The sequence below is a fragment of the Mirounga leonina genome, unplaced genomic scaffold (assembly GCF_011800145.1).
Source record: "Mirounga leonina isolate KUSES-001 unplaced genomic scaffold, KU_Mleo_1.0 Mir_126, whole genome shotgun sequence".
Taxonomy (NCBI): Eukaryota; Metazoa; Chordata; class Mammalia; order Carnivora; family Phocidae; genus Mirounga; species Mirounga leonina.
In genome coordinates this window covers 27,702,561-27,714,230 of record NW_023270314.1, presented here as the reverse complement: position 1 = coordinate 27,714,230, position 11,670 = coordinate 27,702,561, and the positions used below count along the sequence as shown (strand labels likewise).

The window sequence follows — 11,670 nt, the reverse complement described above, 5'->3', positions numbered from 1 at the left end:
TCCCGCCCTCCACCCCACAGCCTTCAGGCACTTTGTGGTAGCAGCATGTGCCATCGGTTCCAGAGGAGATAGCCAGGCTTTGGAATTTTGGATGCATAATGGGAAAGGCATCATACTCTACTCGTTCTGCAAGTCTTTTTGGTCACCTGCTGTGGCCAGGCCCTCTTCTAGGTGATAGGAATCATCAGTGAAAAATACAAAAATGCTTGTCTTCAGAGATTATGAGATTATAAACCAGTTTGCATTATAATTAGGTTATTCCATTTCAGCATGCTTGCCCTCTAGTTGCCATGTTTATTGTAGACACAGAGCTTCCTCTTAGGATTTGACTGTTAACCCTGACTGGTTCAGGTTACTCCCAGTTGACCTCTTGGATTCCACCTACCCCCATCCCTTAACCACTCTCCCCAACTTGGAAAGTGTACCTTAAACTCTCTTCTCAACCTTTTTTCTCTTGCTGACTTTGAAAAACTCCAGTCTCGGGCGCCTGGGTGGCTCAGTTGGTTAAGCGACTGCCGTCGGCTCAGGTCATGATCCTGGAGTCCCGGGATTGAGTCCCGCATTGGGCTCCCTGCTCGGCGGGGAGTCTGCTTCTCCCTCTGACCCTCCCCCTCTCATGCTCTCTGTCTCTCATTCTCTCTCTCGCAAATAAAAAAAGAAAAACTCCAGTCTCAGAAACTCTAAAGCCCTTCTGTTTGGGGGAAGTGGCCTTCACTTACCAGGTACAACATAGTGCTCACAATAAATCAGGCACTGCAAGGTGCTTTCTGTGTTTTGTTTAATGCTCCCAATAGCCTAAGAAGGGGGTGTATTTACTACATATGATCAATAACTTCCCAGGTCATGCCAGCAGGTGGTGGCAAATCTGTCCAAAAAATCCTGGCACACTGTCTCCAGAGCTTCTGTTCATTGTTGCTCTGTGTGGGTGACTTTACACTGTCGGTGCCTCCTGGTTGGTATCATCCTTTCCATCCCCACCTTCATCCTGGCTGGGGCTCCAGCTGGCTGGAGTGGAGAAGGCAGTGTGAGGTGGTTTGGGCAAAATCTTCCCCATCCCCAATCTTAGTAACTCGAGTAGGAGAGTGAGCTCCCTTTTGGTCCTTCCCCAGTGAGCCCACCAAATAGAGATTAAACAGAAGATTAACACACAGCAGCTCCTTCCATGCCTAGCAGACGTGCAGGCCTCAAGTACAGTGAAGAAGGCACTGGTGGGGGGCAGAAGGGGAAGGACTTCTGCACTGGGAAGAGAGTGTCCTGCCTAAGCAGGTGATCAGATGGGGGCATCCACTAGGCACCAGACGATGTACTCCATATTGGGGGTAAAGCTGGATAAGGCAATGACCGCTTTTGGGCTCTTTACAGCTGAACAGCACAAGAGAGCTGCGTGGAGATGTTAGGTGCTTACATGGGTGTAGGCACGGTGGCCATGAGACAACAGTGGGAGACATTTCCTGCCTGGCGGTTCAGGAAAAAGTGTTTTGGAGAGGACACCTGAGAAAGCTGAATCTCCAAGATTGAGTTAAAGTGAGACAGGCGGTGAGGTGAAGATAGGTACCGGAGCAACAAAACATTAGGTTCTGCTGGATTTTAAAGTTTAAGGAGACTGGGGGGAAGTGGGAGGGAAGGGGAAATGGGGAAACAGTAACAGGACTGGCTATTTTTTTTTTTTTTAAGATTTTATTAATTCATTTGAGAGAGCACAAACGGGGAGAGGCAGAGGGAGAAGGAAACTCCCGATGAGCTGGGAGCCCGACACGGCTCGATCCCAGGACCTGGAGATCATGACCTGAGCCGAAGGCAGACGCTCACCCATCTAAGCCACCCAGGCGCCCCAGGACTGGCTATTCTGTGCTTAGGAACTGGCTTTGTCCTGAGGGTGACACAGTCCCTGTTAGGACTTTGAGCAGGGGAGTGGTCAGCTTTGCATTTTTACATCTCAGGTGACTGGAGGATGGACAGGGTCAGGTGCCGTTGAAAGGTAAAGATAACTACACCCAGATTGTGGTCTTTTTTCTTTCCCACTAAAAAGAACCAGAGCTTCTTGGGGACATGGTGCTGAGGGGTCTGCGTAGGAGATGTGCAGGATGAACCCGGAGCATGATGCCATGGCAGAGAGTAAACAAGTCAGAGGTGGCTGGTATAAGTCAGGGATGCAGGGGCTAACCTGAAGAGGTGCCTCCTGGCTGAAGATGCGATCATTTGTCAAGTGTTTTAAATCTACAAGTTCATGATGATATTTTAAAAATATCTTATGGGTCACCTTTGAAGGATGCTAGTACTTGTTAATAAAGGGAAAGAAACAAGCATGTATCTTTTCTGTAATAACTGCTTCAAGGTAATCAAAAAGTGAGTCAAAGTTTCCATCTACAGAAATATTCCCGCTATTAGATGATGGAATTATAGGGTTAATTTATCACTATTTTGTAAACCTCTAATGAAATAATGAAAACATTACCATTGAAGTTTTCTTGGGGGGAAAAAAGAATCCAAATCATATTAAGTTCTAGATCTAAGTACTAGTTTACAGGAAAGACATGAATCAGAGGACTGTGTTAAATGACATCATGGGGATGTAAGCAGCAAAATCCAGTAAATGTAAAACTAAGGACAAACAACCTGGCTTCTTAAAAAAAAAAAAAAAAAAAGGCAAAGGAAAGACAAAATGAAAAAACAAGAGGGAAAGGAACCTAGAGAATAAGACTTATGAGCCATATCAACAAAATGCAAGCGTGGATCCTGATTCAAATAAACGAACTATAAATGAGAGAGAGAGACAACTGGGGCAGTTTGAACCTGTGGTTACCGTTCTCTAGGATGACCTTCTAAAATCCTGGCCTCCTGGTATTCCCACCCTCTCACAATGAAGCAGGCTGGCATGTGTGACCCAGGGAATATTGTAGACATGTGTGTGACTTATGAGGCTGGGTCATGAAAGGTCTTGCAGCTTCCTCCTTGGATCCTTGGTTCGCTTGCTCTGGGGAAACCAGGCAAGGTTGTGAGGCCATTCAAGCTGCCCTGTGGAGAGCCCTGGTACCGAGGACTGGAGCCCCTTGCCAACAGCCAGCACCCACTTGCCAGCCAGTGTCGATGTGCTGCACGGAAAGCAGATCCTCCGGGACCTGTTGGACTTCCAGGTGACTGGCATCTCAGGAGACACTGATCCAGAACCACCTAGCTCATCTGCTCTCAGGTTTCCAGCCCACGGGAACTGTGAGCAGCAATAAATGTTTATTCTTGTTTTAAACCACCCAGTTACACAGCAGTGGATAACTAATGCAAATATGATTAGTTAATGATTTAAAGAAATACCTAATGCATAATGTGAAGAATGTTACTGTGATTTTTTTTTTTTTTTAATTTGAGAGAGCGAGAGCACAAGCAGGGGGAGCAGCAGAGGGAGAAGGAGAAGCAGACTCCCCGCTGAGCAGGGAGCCTGACATGGGGCTCCATCCCAGGACCCTAAGATCACAACCTGAGCTGAAGGCAGACGCTTAACCGACTGAGCCACCCAGGCGCCCCTGGTATTGTGACTGTTACTTGAAAGTTGTTTTAGAGACTCATACTGAAATATTTATAGATGCATTAATATGCTGGAATTTGCTTCAAAATAACGCAGTTAGGCAGCAACAGGAAATGGGCGGTACAGATGAAGTGAATGGCCATGAGTTTATACTGGTTGTAGCAATGGGCGTATTCATTATACTAGTCTCTACTTTTTTGTATTGCTGAAATCTTCTATAATAAAAAGGTTTTGTTGTTGTTGTTGTTGTTTAAAGGTACTTATGGTGGTCCAGACAAGAGAAAAGATGGCTGCACCAGAGCAGTAGTTATAAGGGTTGGAGGAAATATGATGAAAGTAAAATATTCAGAAGGCAAATGCGCAGGTTTTAATGACTGAACAGACATGGGGACGTGAGAAAGACAGGAGAATCAAGGGTGACTCTGGGATCTGGATAGACCTACCACCACTTGCCAGCTGTGCAAGCTTGGGTAAGTTACTCAACATCTCTGTGCCTCCTTTTCCCTCTGCTCCTTCCCCATCCCAATAAATAAATAAAATAGTTATTTATTTATTTATTTATTTATTTATTTATTTATTTGAGAGAGAGAGTGTGAGAGAGCACAAGAAGGGGGGGAGCGGCAGAGGGAGAGGGAGCTCGATATGGGGCTCGATCCCAAGACCCTGGGATCGTGCCCTGAGTCGAAGGCAGACGTTTAACAGACTGAGCCACCCAGGCACCCCAAAATAAGTAAAATCTTAAAAAAACAAAAACAAAAACCCAGTACTACCTAAAGGATCATTGTAAGGATTAAGTTAATTAAAATATGTAAAGCACTTGGAACAGTGTTTAGCACAAGATAAGCCCTCTAAGTGGTACTCTTCCACTAGGGAGGCCCAGGACTCCTGTAGGATGGTGGTTTTGGCTTTGGCCATATTGGGATTACAGCGGTGGGGGGGACTTCCATGAAGTCAGGAGGCATTTGCAGCATTTACATCCCCATCTGAAGTCTTGGGGGGAAGTTAGAGATAGAGATGTGGATGATTTGGCACATTTTAAAACCAAAGTGAGTCAGCTCTTTGAACAGACATTTCTTCAAAGAAAATCCACAAATGGCAAATAAACACATGAAAAATTGTTAAATATAATTAGATATTAGGCAAATGCAAACTAAAGCAACAGTGAAATGCCACTCTACACCTACTAGAATGACTAAAATTTTAAAGAAATAGTGATAATACTAAGTAGTTAAAAGATGTGGAACAGGGGCGCCTGGGTGGCTCAGATGGTTAAGCATCTGCCTTCGGCTCAGGTCATGATCCCAGGGTCCCGGGATCGAGTCCCGCATCGGGCTCCCTGCTCAGCGGGGAGCCTGCTTCTCCCTCTGACCCTCTCCCCTCTCATGCTGTTTCTTTCTCACTCGCTCTCTAAAAAATAAAATCTTTAAAAAAAAAAAAAAGATGTGGAACAACTAGAGCTCTCATACATTGCCAGTGGTAAAGTGAAATGGTGCAACTTCTGGAAAACAATTTGTCACTTTCTCATAAAATTAAATACCTATTAACCATACAACACAGAAATTGCACTACTGGATGTTTATCCTAGAAAAATAAAAATGTGTGTTCACACAGAAACCTGTACATGAACGTTCACAGAAACTTCATTTGTAATAACCCAAATCTGCAACAAGCCAAATATCCTTCAACAGGTGAATGGATAAACTAACTGTGGTACATCCATACAGTGGAATACTACTCTGCAGTAAAATGGGATAAGCCATAGATAAATAAATAACAACCTGGATGGATCTCAAAGGCATCATTTTAGGAAGAATGATCAAGCCCAACAGAGCCCCAGGAACCTCATATTTAAGGAGCATATGGAAAGCTAGTCCACGGCTCTCCAACACAGCAAGTGCTGCCTAGGACCTACTGAATCTTGTCTGGGTTACTGCTCCTGCCTCCTCACTGGCCTCAGCCCCCAGCACACTGTTTCTAGATGGACCTTTCTGACAGTAAGCACTGAACTTTTCTTTTTTTTTTTTTTTTTAAGATTTTGTTTATTTGACAGAGAGAGACACAGCGAGAGAGGGAACACAAGCAAGGCGAGTGGGAGGGGGAGAAGCAGGCTTCCTGCGGACCGGGGAGCCCGGTGTGGGGCTCAATCTCAGGACCCTGGGATCATGACCTGAGCTGAAGGCAGACGCTTAACATCTGAGCCACCCAGGCGCCCCAAGCAGTGAACTTTTCAATGACACCACTTTGCTGTCAGGAGAAAGTTCAAACTTCTCATTGTATACTCAAAAATCCTCCCATCTTTCAGTGCTCCAGCCTTAATAGACTCATCTTTATGCTATAGATTGTTCCATTCGGTCCCTCACTGCTAGGCTTTGGAGTTTACATTTTTCTGCCTAGAACTCTCACCCCCAGCCTCTGTGCGTGACTCAGTTACACCTACTCTGCAGGCCTGAGTCCCTCCACATTCCCCTGTGATCACCCAGTGACTGGCATCAACCACTAGACTGTGAGTCCCGAGGGAAGGGGCATGTCACATTCCCCTCTGGGTCCCTGATGCCTAGCTCAGTGCCTCACACCCACTACGTGCCCAACCAATGTTTGTTGTATAAACAACAGTGTGGTTGGATGAGGAAATGAAAGAAGGAGAGGGTAGGTCCAAGTGCACATATTTGTATTCTCTGTACTTTGTGCAACTCTGTGAAGGTGGGGAGACCGGCAGCTGATTTAGGGCATTGGTGACAAATGACGAAGGGAGGGCACCCTGCATTTCCTCTTCTCTCCACCGGGTGGCAGTTCAGGCCCGCGAACCTCTCCGATGGGCACGGCTGCCGGGGCGCCACTTGGTGGCAATATATTTCCTAACGGTTCTGCAGGAAATGATTTTTTTTCAGGATAAAGAATCGTGGACAAAGAAGATATGTGGCAAACTTAAATTGGGGCTTTTAAACTAACTCCTTGGGAGTGCTCCTGCCTGAGAGAAGGCCCCCAGGGCTACCCTGTTGGCTTCCCCCCTATTCAATGACAGAAACCTGCTTTCCTGATGGCCTCTGCCCCTGTAGGCCCCAGTGGCCCTCTGCCCAGACTCTTCCCTGCCTTCACCTGCTCTCCTGCAGGAAACTTTCTCTGTAGTTATCAGACATCTGTCTCCAGTTGTCCTCTCCCTCCATGTCCATGTCACTTTGGGATACTTCAGTGCCCTGTGGATGACCCTCCACCACCCGGCTCCCGGGTTCCTTGATCTTCCGGTCTTCTGCAGTGACTTTTCCCTCGGCCTCATTTCAGCCAGCAGCACCGGATGTCAAAGTCTACTCTTCTGCTCTCAGACCACAGCCACACATGGTTCCAACTCCCACTACCTCTCTCTGCTTCTCCCCTGCACTGTGGTTGCACCGAAACCCCAGCCCTGCCCCTTCACCCCTTCACCCCTCCACTGTATCCCACTCCTTTCGGGGCCCTCCTAGCGGCCCCTCCCTCTTTGTTGTTCAACCTCTGGAGCTGAACTGCCTGGTTTGACGCACAGCTCTTCCGTACATAGGCTGGGACCTCGGACAGCTTCCTTGAGCTCTCTGAGCCTCACACTCTCATATGAAAGTGCGGATAAAAGACTGTGGTGGGGTAACTGAGTTACTATGGATAAGCACTTCGAACAGTGCCTGGCACGCTGTAAATGATGTTTGCTCTGACTTATTATTATTCTTGCTCAAGCCGGAGCCTATGGTGGATGACCTCACCAGCCACCTCAGCTCCCTCGTCAGCAAAACCCACCCTTGCACTAATCCCACAATCTTCCTTCTCTAGGCTTAGAACCAGGCCTCTGCACCCCAGTAAGAAAAGAAACAGCCACCACAAGAGCTCCACTTTCCTGTAGATTGGTGCCACAAGACATTCCTGCTCTTCAGCCGCCGCTGGGCTCCAGCCTCGTTTGAAAATCCTTGACTCGCCCTTAGCCTGGTCCCTCTTCTCTGTCCGCAGTGACCATTCCACAGCTTCACCACGTTCCCCATCCACATGCTATGAAATTCAAAAGGTACACAAGGGTACACTGGATTGTGGTAAGTTGATAAACATGGCCACAGTATTTTGTAGATGTTTCCATGGAGGTGTGATGTCCACTCATCTCCTGCACTCTGATCCTCATAGCCCTGCACATTCCCTCCTCTGTCCCCGTCCCCTGAAACCGTTCCGCTGGGCCCTCTAGAGCTCACCGCTCCTCATCAGCAAGCTCCTTCTGGACATAGCCTCTGCGAAGAGTACCTCTCCCCTCCCGCCTTGCCCTGCGGACACTGCCTTCTTTCCCTCAGCTCACACGTCACCAGGCCAGGTGTGTGGGTGCCCTCCTTGCCCTTCAGCACCGCTTTAGGACCCTTCTCCTTCCCTCAAGTCCCTCAGCTTTGAGTCTCCTGTGGACAGACTATACCGCTCACGCTACCTCCCTTTCCCGCTCACCTAACAACCGCCGGGTTACTTCCTCTCATTTCTTGAAGGCTTTGCCTCCTGCCTTATGGTCGTTCCCTCTGATGCGAATCCTGTCCTAGTTCTTCGAGATTTCAACATCCACACAGATAGTTCCATGATCTCTTCTCCTCCAGTGACCTTGCCCTTTACCCTGTCTGAACTACTCACTGCCGTGGTCATTTCCTGGTGCTTGTCCTTACCGGTAACTTCAACCCCTCTGTGTCCCAGGGCCGCTGTACCAAAGTACCACCGACTGGGCAGCTGGAACAACAGAAGGCTGTTGCCTCACAGTTCTGGAGGCTGGAAGTCCGAGATCAAGGTGTTGGCGGGGTTGGTTCCTTCTTGAGGAAGGAGGGAGCATCCGTTCCCTTCGGACCTCTCCCCGACTTCTGGTGGTTTGCTGGCAATCGTTGATGGGTATTCCTTGGCCTGTAGATGCATCGCCATGATCTCTGCCTGCGTCTTCACATGGCCTCTCCCGTGTGTCTATCTGTCCTTATGTCTGATTTTCCACTTTTTATAAGGACACCAGTCATATTGGATTAGGGCCCACCCACATGACTTCATTTTAGCTGGATTACCTCTGTAAAGTCTTTATTTCCATTCTGAGGTACTGGGGATTAGGACTTCAACATCTTTTTTTTTTTCTGAGGGGGGCACAGTTTAACCCATAACACCTCCTATCATCTCAATCTCATGCATCCCACCCTCTGATCACCATCTCATTTCTTCCCAACTCATTCTCTGTAGTACCCTATCACCAAAATTCCTTCGGTCCCGCCAGGACCTGCCATCTACTGATTGTACCTCTGTCATGCCTCTTTTATCATTCTCTCTTCCCTCTTGAACCAACGTAAAGCCCACAGCCAACTAATAGAATCACTCCCTTGCATATACCTTTAATCCCCTGGCCTCTCTCTCCCCTATGTTGTAGTCATTTGTTAAATTGGCAGCCCTGGCTAATCCTGTCTATTCTGTACTTAACACGGCAGGAGAAAAACCCCAACACATTTGTAAATAGAAATAGAAAGTTTGATGAAAATGAAACATTTACACAGTTTCAAAGTACCTCCCCATTATGTTTTTATTAATTATACAGGGAAAAATAGTAAATGTATAATGGAGAAGTCTGGCAAACACCAACTTAAGTAATGAAAATGAACATCCTTATTATTTTTTTTTTTAAGAATTTATTTATTTGACAGAGAGAGACACAGCGAGAGAGGGAACACAAGCAGGGGGAGTGGGAGAGGGAGAAGCAGGCCTCCCGCCGAGCAGGGAGCCCGATGCGGGGCTTGATCTCAGGACCCTGGGATCATGACCTGAGCCGAAGGCAGACGCTTAACAACTGAGCCACCCAGGCGCCCCAGAAATGAACATCCTTAGTAATGAGATAAGTCTCACTTGAAGGGACACCCGGGTGGCACAGTTGGTTGAACGTCCAACTCTTGGTTTCCACTCAGGTCATGATCTCAGAGTCGTGGGATCGGGCCCACGTTGGGCTCTGCACTCAGCATGGAGTCTGTTTGGGATTTTCTCTCCCTCTGCCCCTCCACCCCCCATTCTCTCTCTCTAAAATAAGTAAATAAAATCTTTTTAAAAAGTAAGTTTCACTTTAAATTCCTAATCACCTCAAGTGGACCCTTCATGCTGTGTGGTATCCCTACTCCATTCCTTAGTGTATTTACTCTTGACCTTCTAGATGACTAGTCATACTATCTCCTCTCTTCTCAAATCTCCAACACCTCGTTTTCCCATCCTCCCTTTTAGCTGATTATTGACCTCTTATTGATTATCGATTATCTGACCTTGATTATTTCCTTGAGAAAGTGAAAGCAATCACAGCAGTACTTCTCTAAGTAGACACTCATACACTCAACTGCATCTGTGCCTTCCTTCCTCCTGTCCCTGTAGATGCTGCTTAGGGCCACACATGCCCTAGAGCCCAACAGTTCCCTTTTCTCTCTCCTGGAATCATCATATTTTCTCTATTTTTTCTTTCCTATAAGAAAATGCCTTAATTTCTTCTATCTTTAAGAAATCCTCTCTTAAGGGAGGCTGGGCAATTCAGTCAGTTAAGCACCTGACTTTGGCTCAGGTCAGGATCTCAGCGTTGTGAGATCTAGTCCCACATCAGGCTCCCCACTCAGTGCGGAGTCTGCTTCTCCTTCGGCCTCTGCCCCTCTTCCTGCTTGTGCTCTCTCTCTCTTTTTCAAATGAATAAATAATATCTTAAAAAAAAAAATCCTCTCTTAGGGCCTAGGAACCCTAAGGAACAACTCCCCAGTAGCAATGAGCATACCCAGCCTCCAGATCTTGGTTTCTAAATATTACTCCCCACCAGAAGAAACCAGGGCTCTTTGGAGAAATGGCGGATTCCAGGGTTGGGTTGAGGAAAGTCCAAGATGACTCTTGAGCATGTTATGCCAGAAAGTACATCCTCAAAGAATGATGGGGGTTTGTCAAAGAGATGGAAGCCAGCTTGAAGGGGCTCCTACTGGCCAAATCATGGACAATTTGAGCACCAAAGTAAATGATAGTAATGGATTACAAACCATTGAATAAAATAGGAAGTCATGAGTCCATACCGACATAAGCAAATGAATAAATAGAAAGTTTGAGGAAAATGAAACATTTACACAGTTTCAAAGTACCTCCCCATTATGTTCTTATTAATTATACAGGGAAAAATAGTAAATGTATAATGGAGAAGTCTAGCAAACACCAACTTAAATAATGAAAATGAACATCGTTAGTAATGAGATAAATGGAAATTATGGCCCCTAAAGTTAAAAAATGTCAAAGTCTCAGGGCACCTGGTGGCTCAGTCAGTTATACATCTGCCTTCAGCTCAGGTCATGATCCCAGGGTCCTGGAATCGAGTCCTGAATCGGGCTCCTTGCTCAGCGGGGAGTCTGCTCCTCCCTCTCCCTCTGCCCTTCTCCCTGCTCATGCTCTCTCTCAAATAAATAAATAAAAGCTTTTTTAAAAATGTCAAGCTCTCAAAAGTCAAGGACAGTTTGGGGGCACCTGAGTGGCTCAGTCAGTTAAGTGTCTGACTCTTGATTTCTGCTCAGGTCATGATCTCAGGGTTGTGAGATTGAGCCCCATGTCAGGCTCCCTGCTGGGTGTGGAGCCTGCTTGGGATTCTCTTTCCCTCTGCTCTCTGCCCCTCCCTCACCTCCCTTTCTTGAGAAAAAAAAAAAAAGAAAAAAATCAAGGACAGATTGAAGAATTGCTCCAGTTTGAAGGACACTAAAGAAATGTCTAAAAGCAATGTGCGACTTTTGAACTGGCTATAAATGACATTATTTGGACAACTGGTGAAACTTGGATGTGGTCTGAGGATTAGATTGTCATTATATATTAATTCCTGATTTTGATAATGGTATGGGGTATATAGGAGAATGCCCTTGTTTGCAGGAAATCTGCAGTCAAGTATTGGGTGATGGATCATCAAGTTGGCTGGCAGGTTTCAAGAGGGTTAGAAGAAAGTTTTTGTACTGTACTTGAAACATTTATGTAAGTTTGAAATAGTTTGAAAAATAAGACTTAAAAAAATAGTAAATATTGCATTTCTTGACCTCACTCTCCTCTCCCACTCTCTTCTCCACTTTCTTAGAAGAGTTGTACGTACTCCAATCCTTCCTTTCCCGTTTTTTTCTTGAACCACGCCAAACAGCTTTCATTTCCACCAG

The 11,670-nt window shown here is 46.3% G+C and overlaps 1 long non-coding RNA gene across 1 annotated transcript; it reads left to right on the top strand.

The window, feature by feature from the left end:
- The first annotated feature begins 3,470 nt into the window (after nucleotides 1–3,470).
- LOC118008869 lies at nucleotides 3,471–9,193 on the top strand. Its single transcript, XR_004678758.1, has 3 exons — nucleotides 3,471–3,990; nucleotides 5,209–5,514; nucleotides 7,316–9,193. It is a non-coding gene; the product is annotated as an uncharacterized LOC118008869 (long non-coding RNA).
- The last annotated feature ends 2,477 nt before the right edge of the window (nucleotides 9,194–11,670 follow it).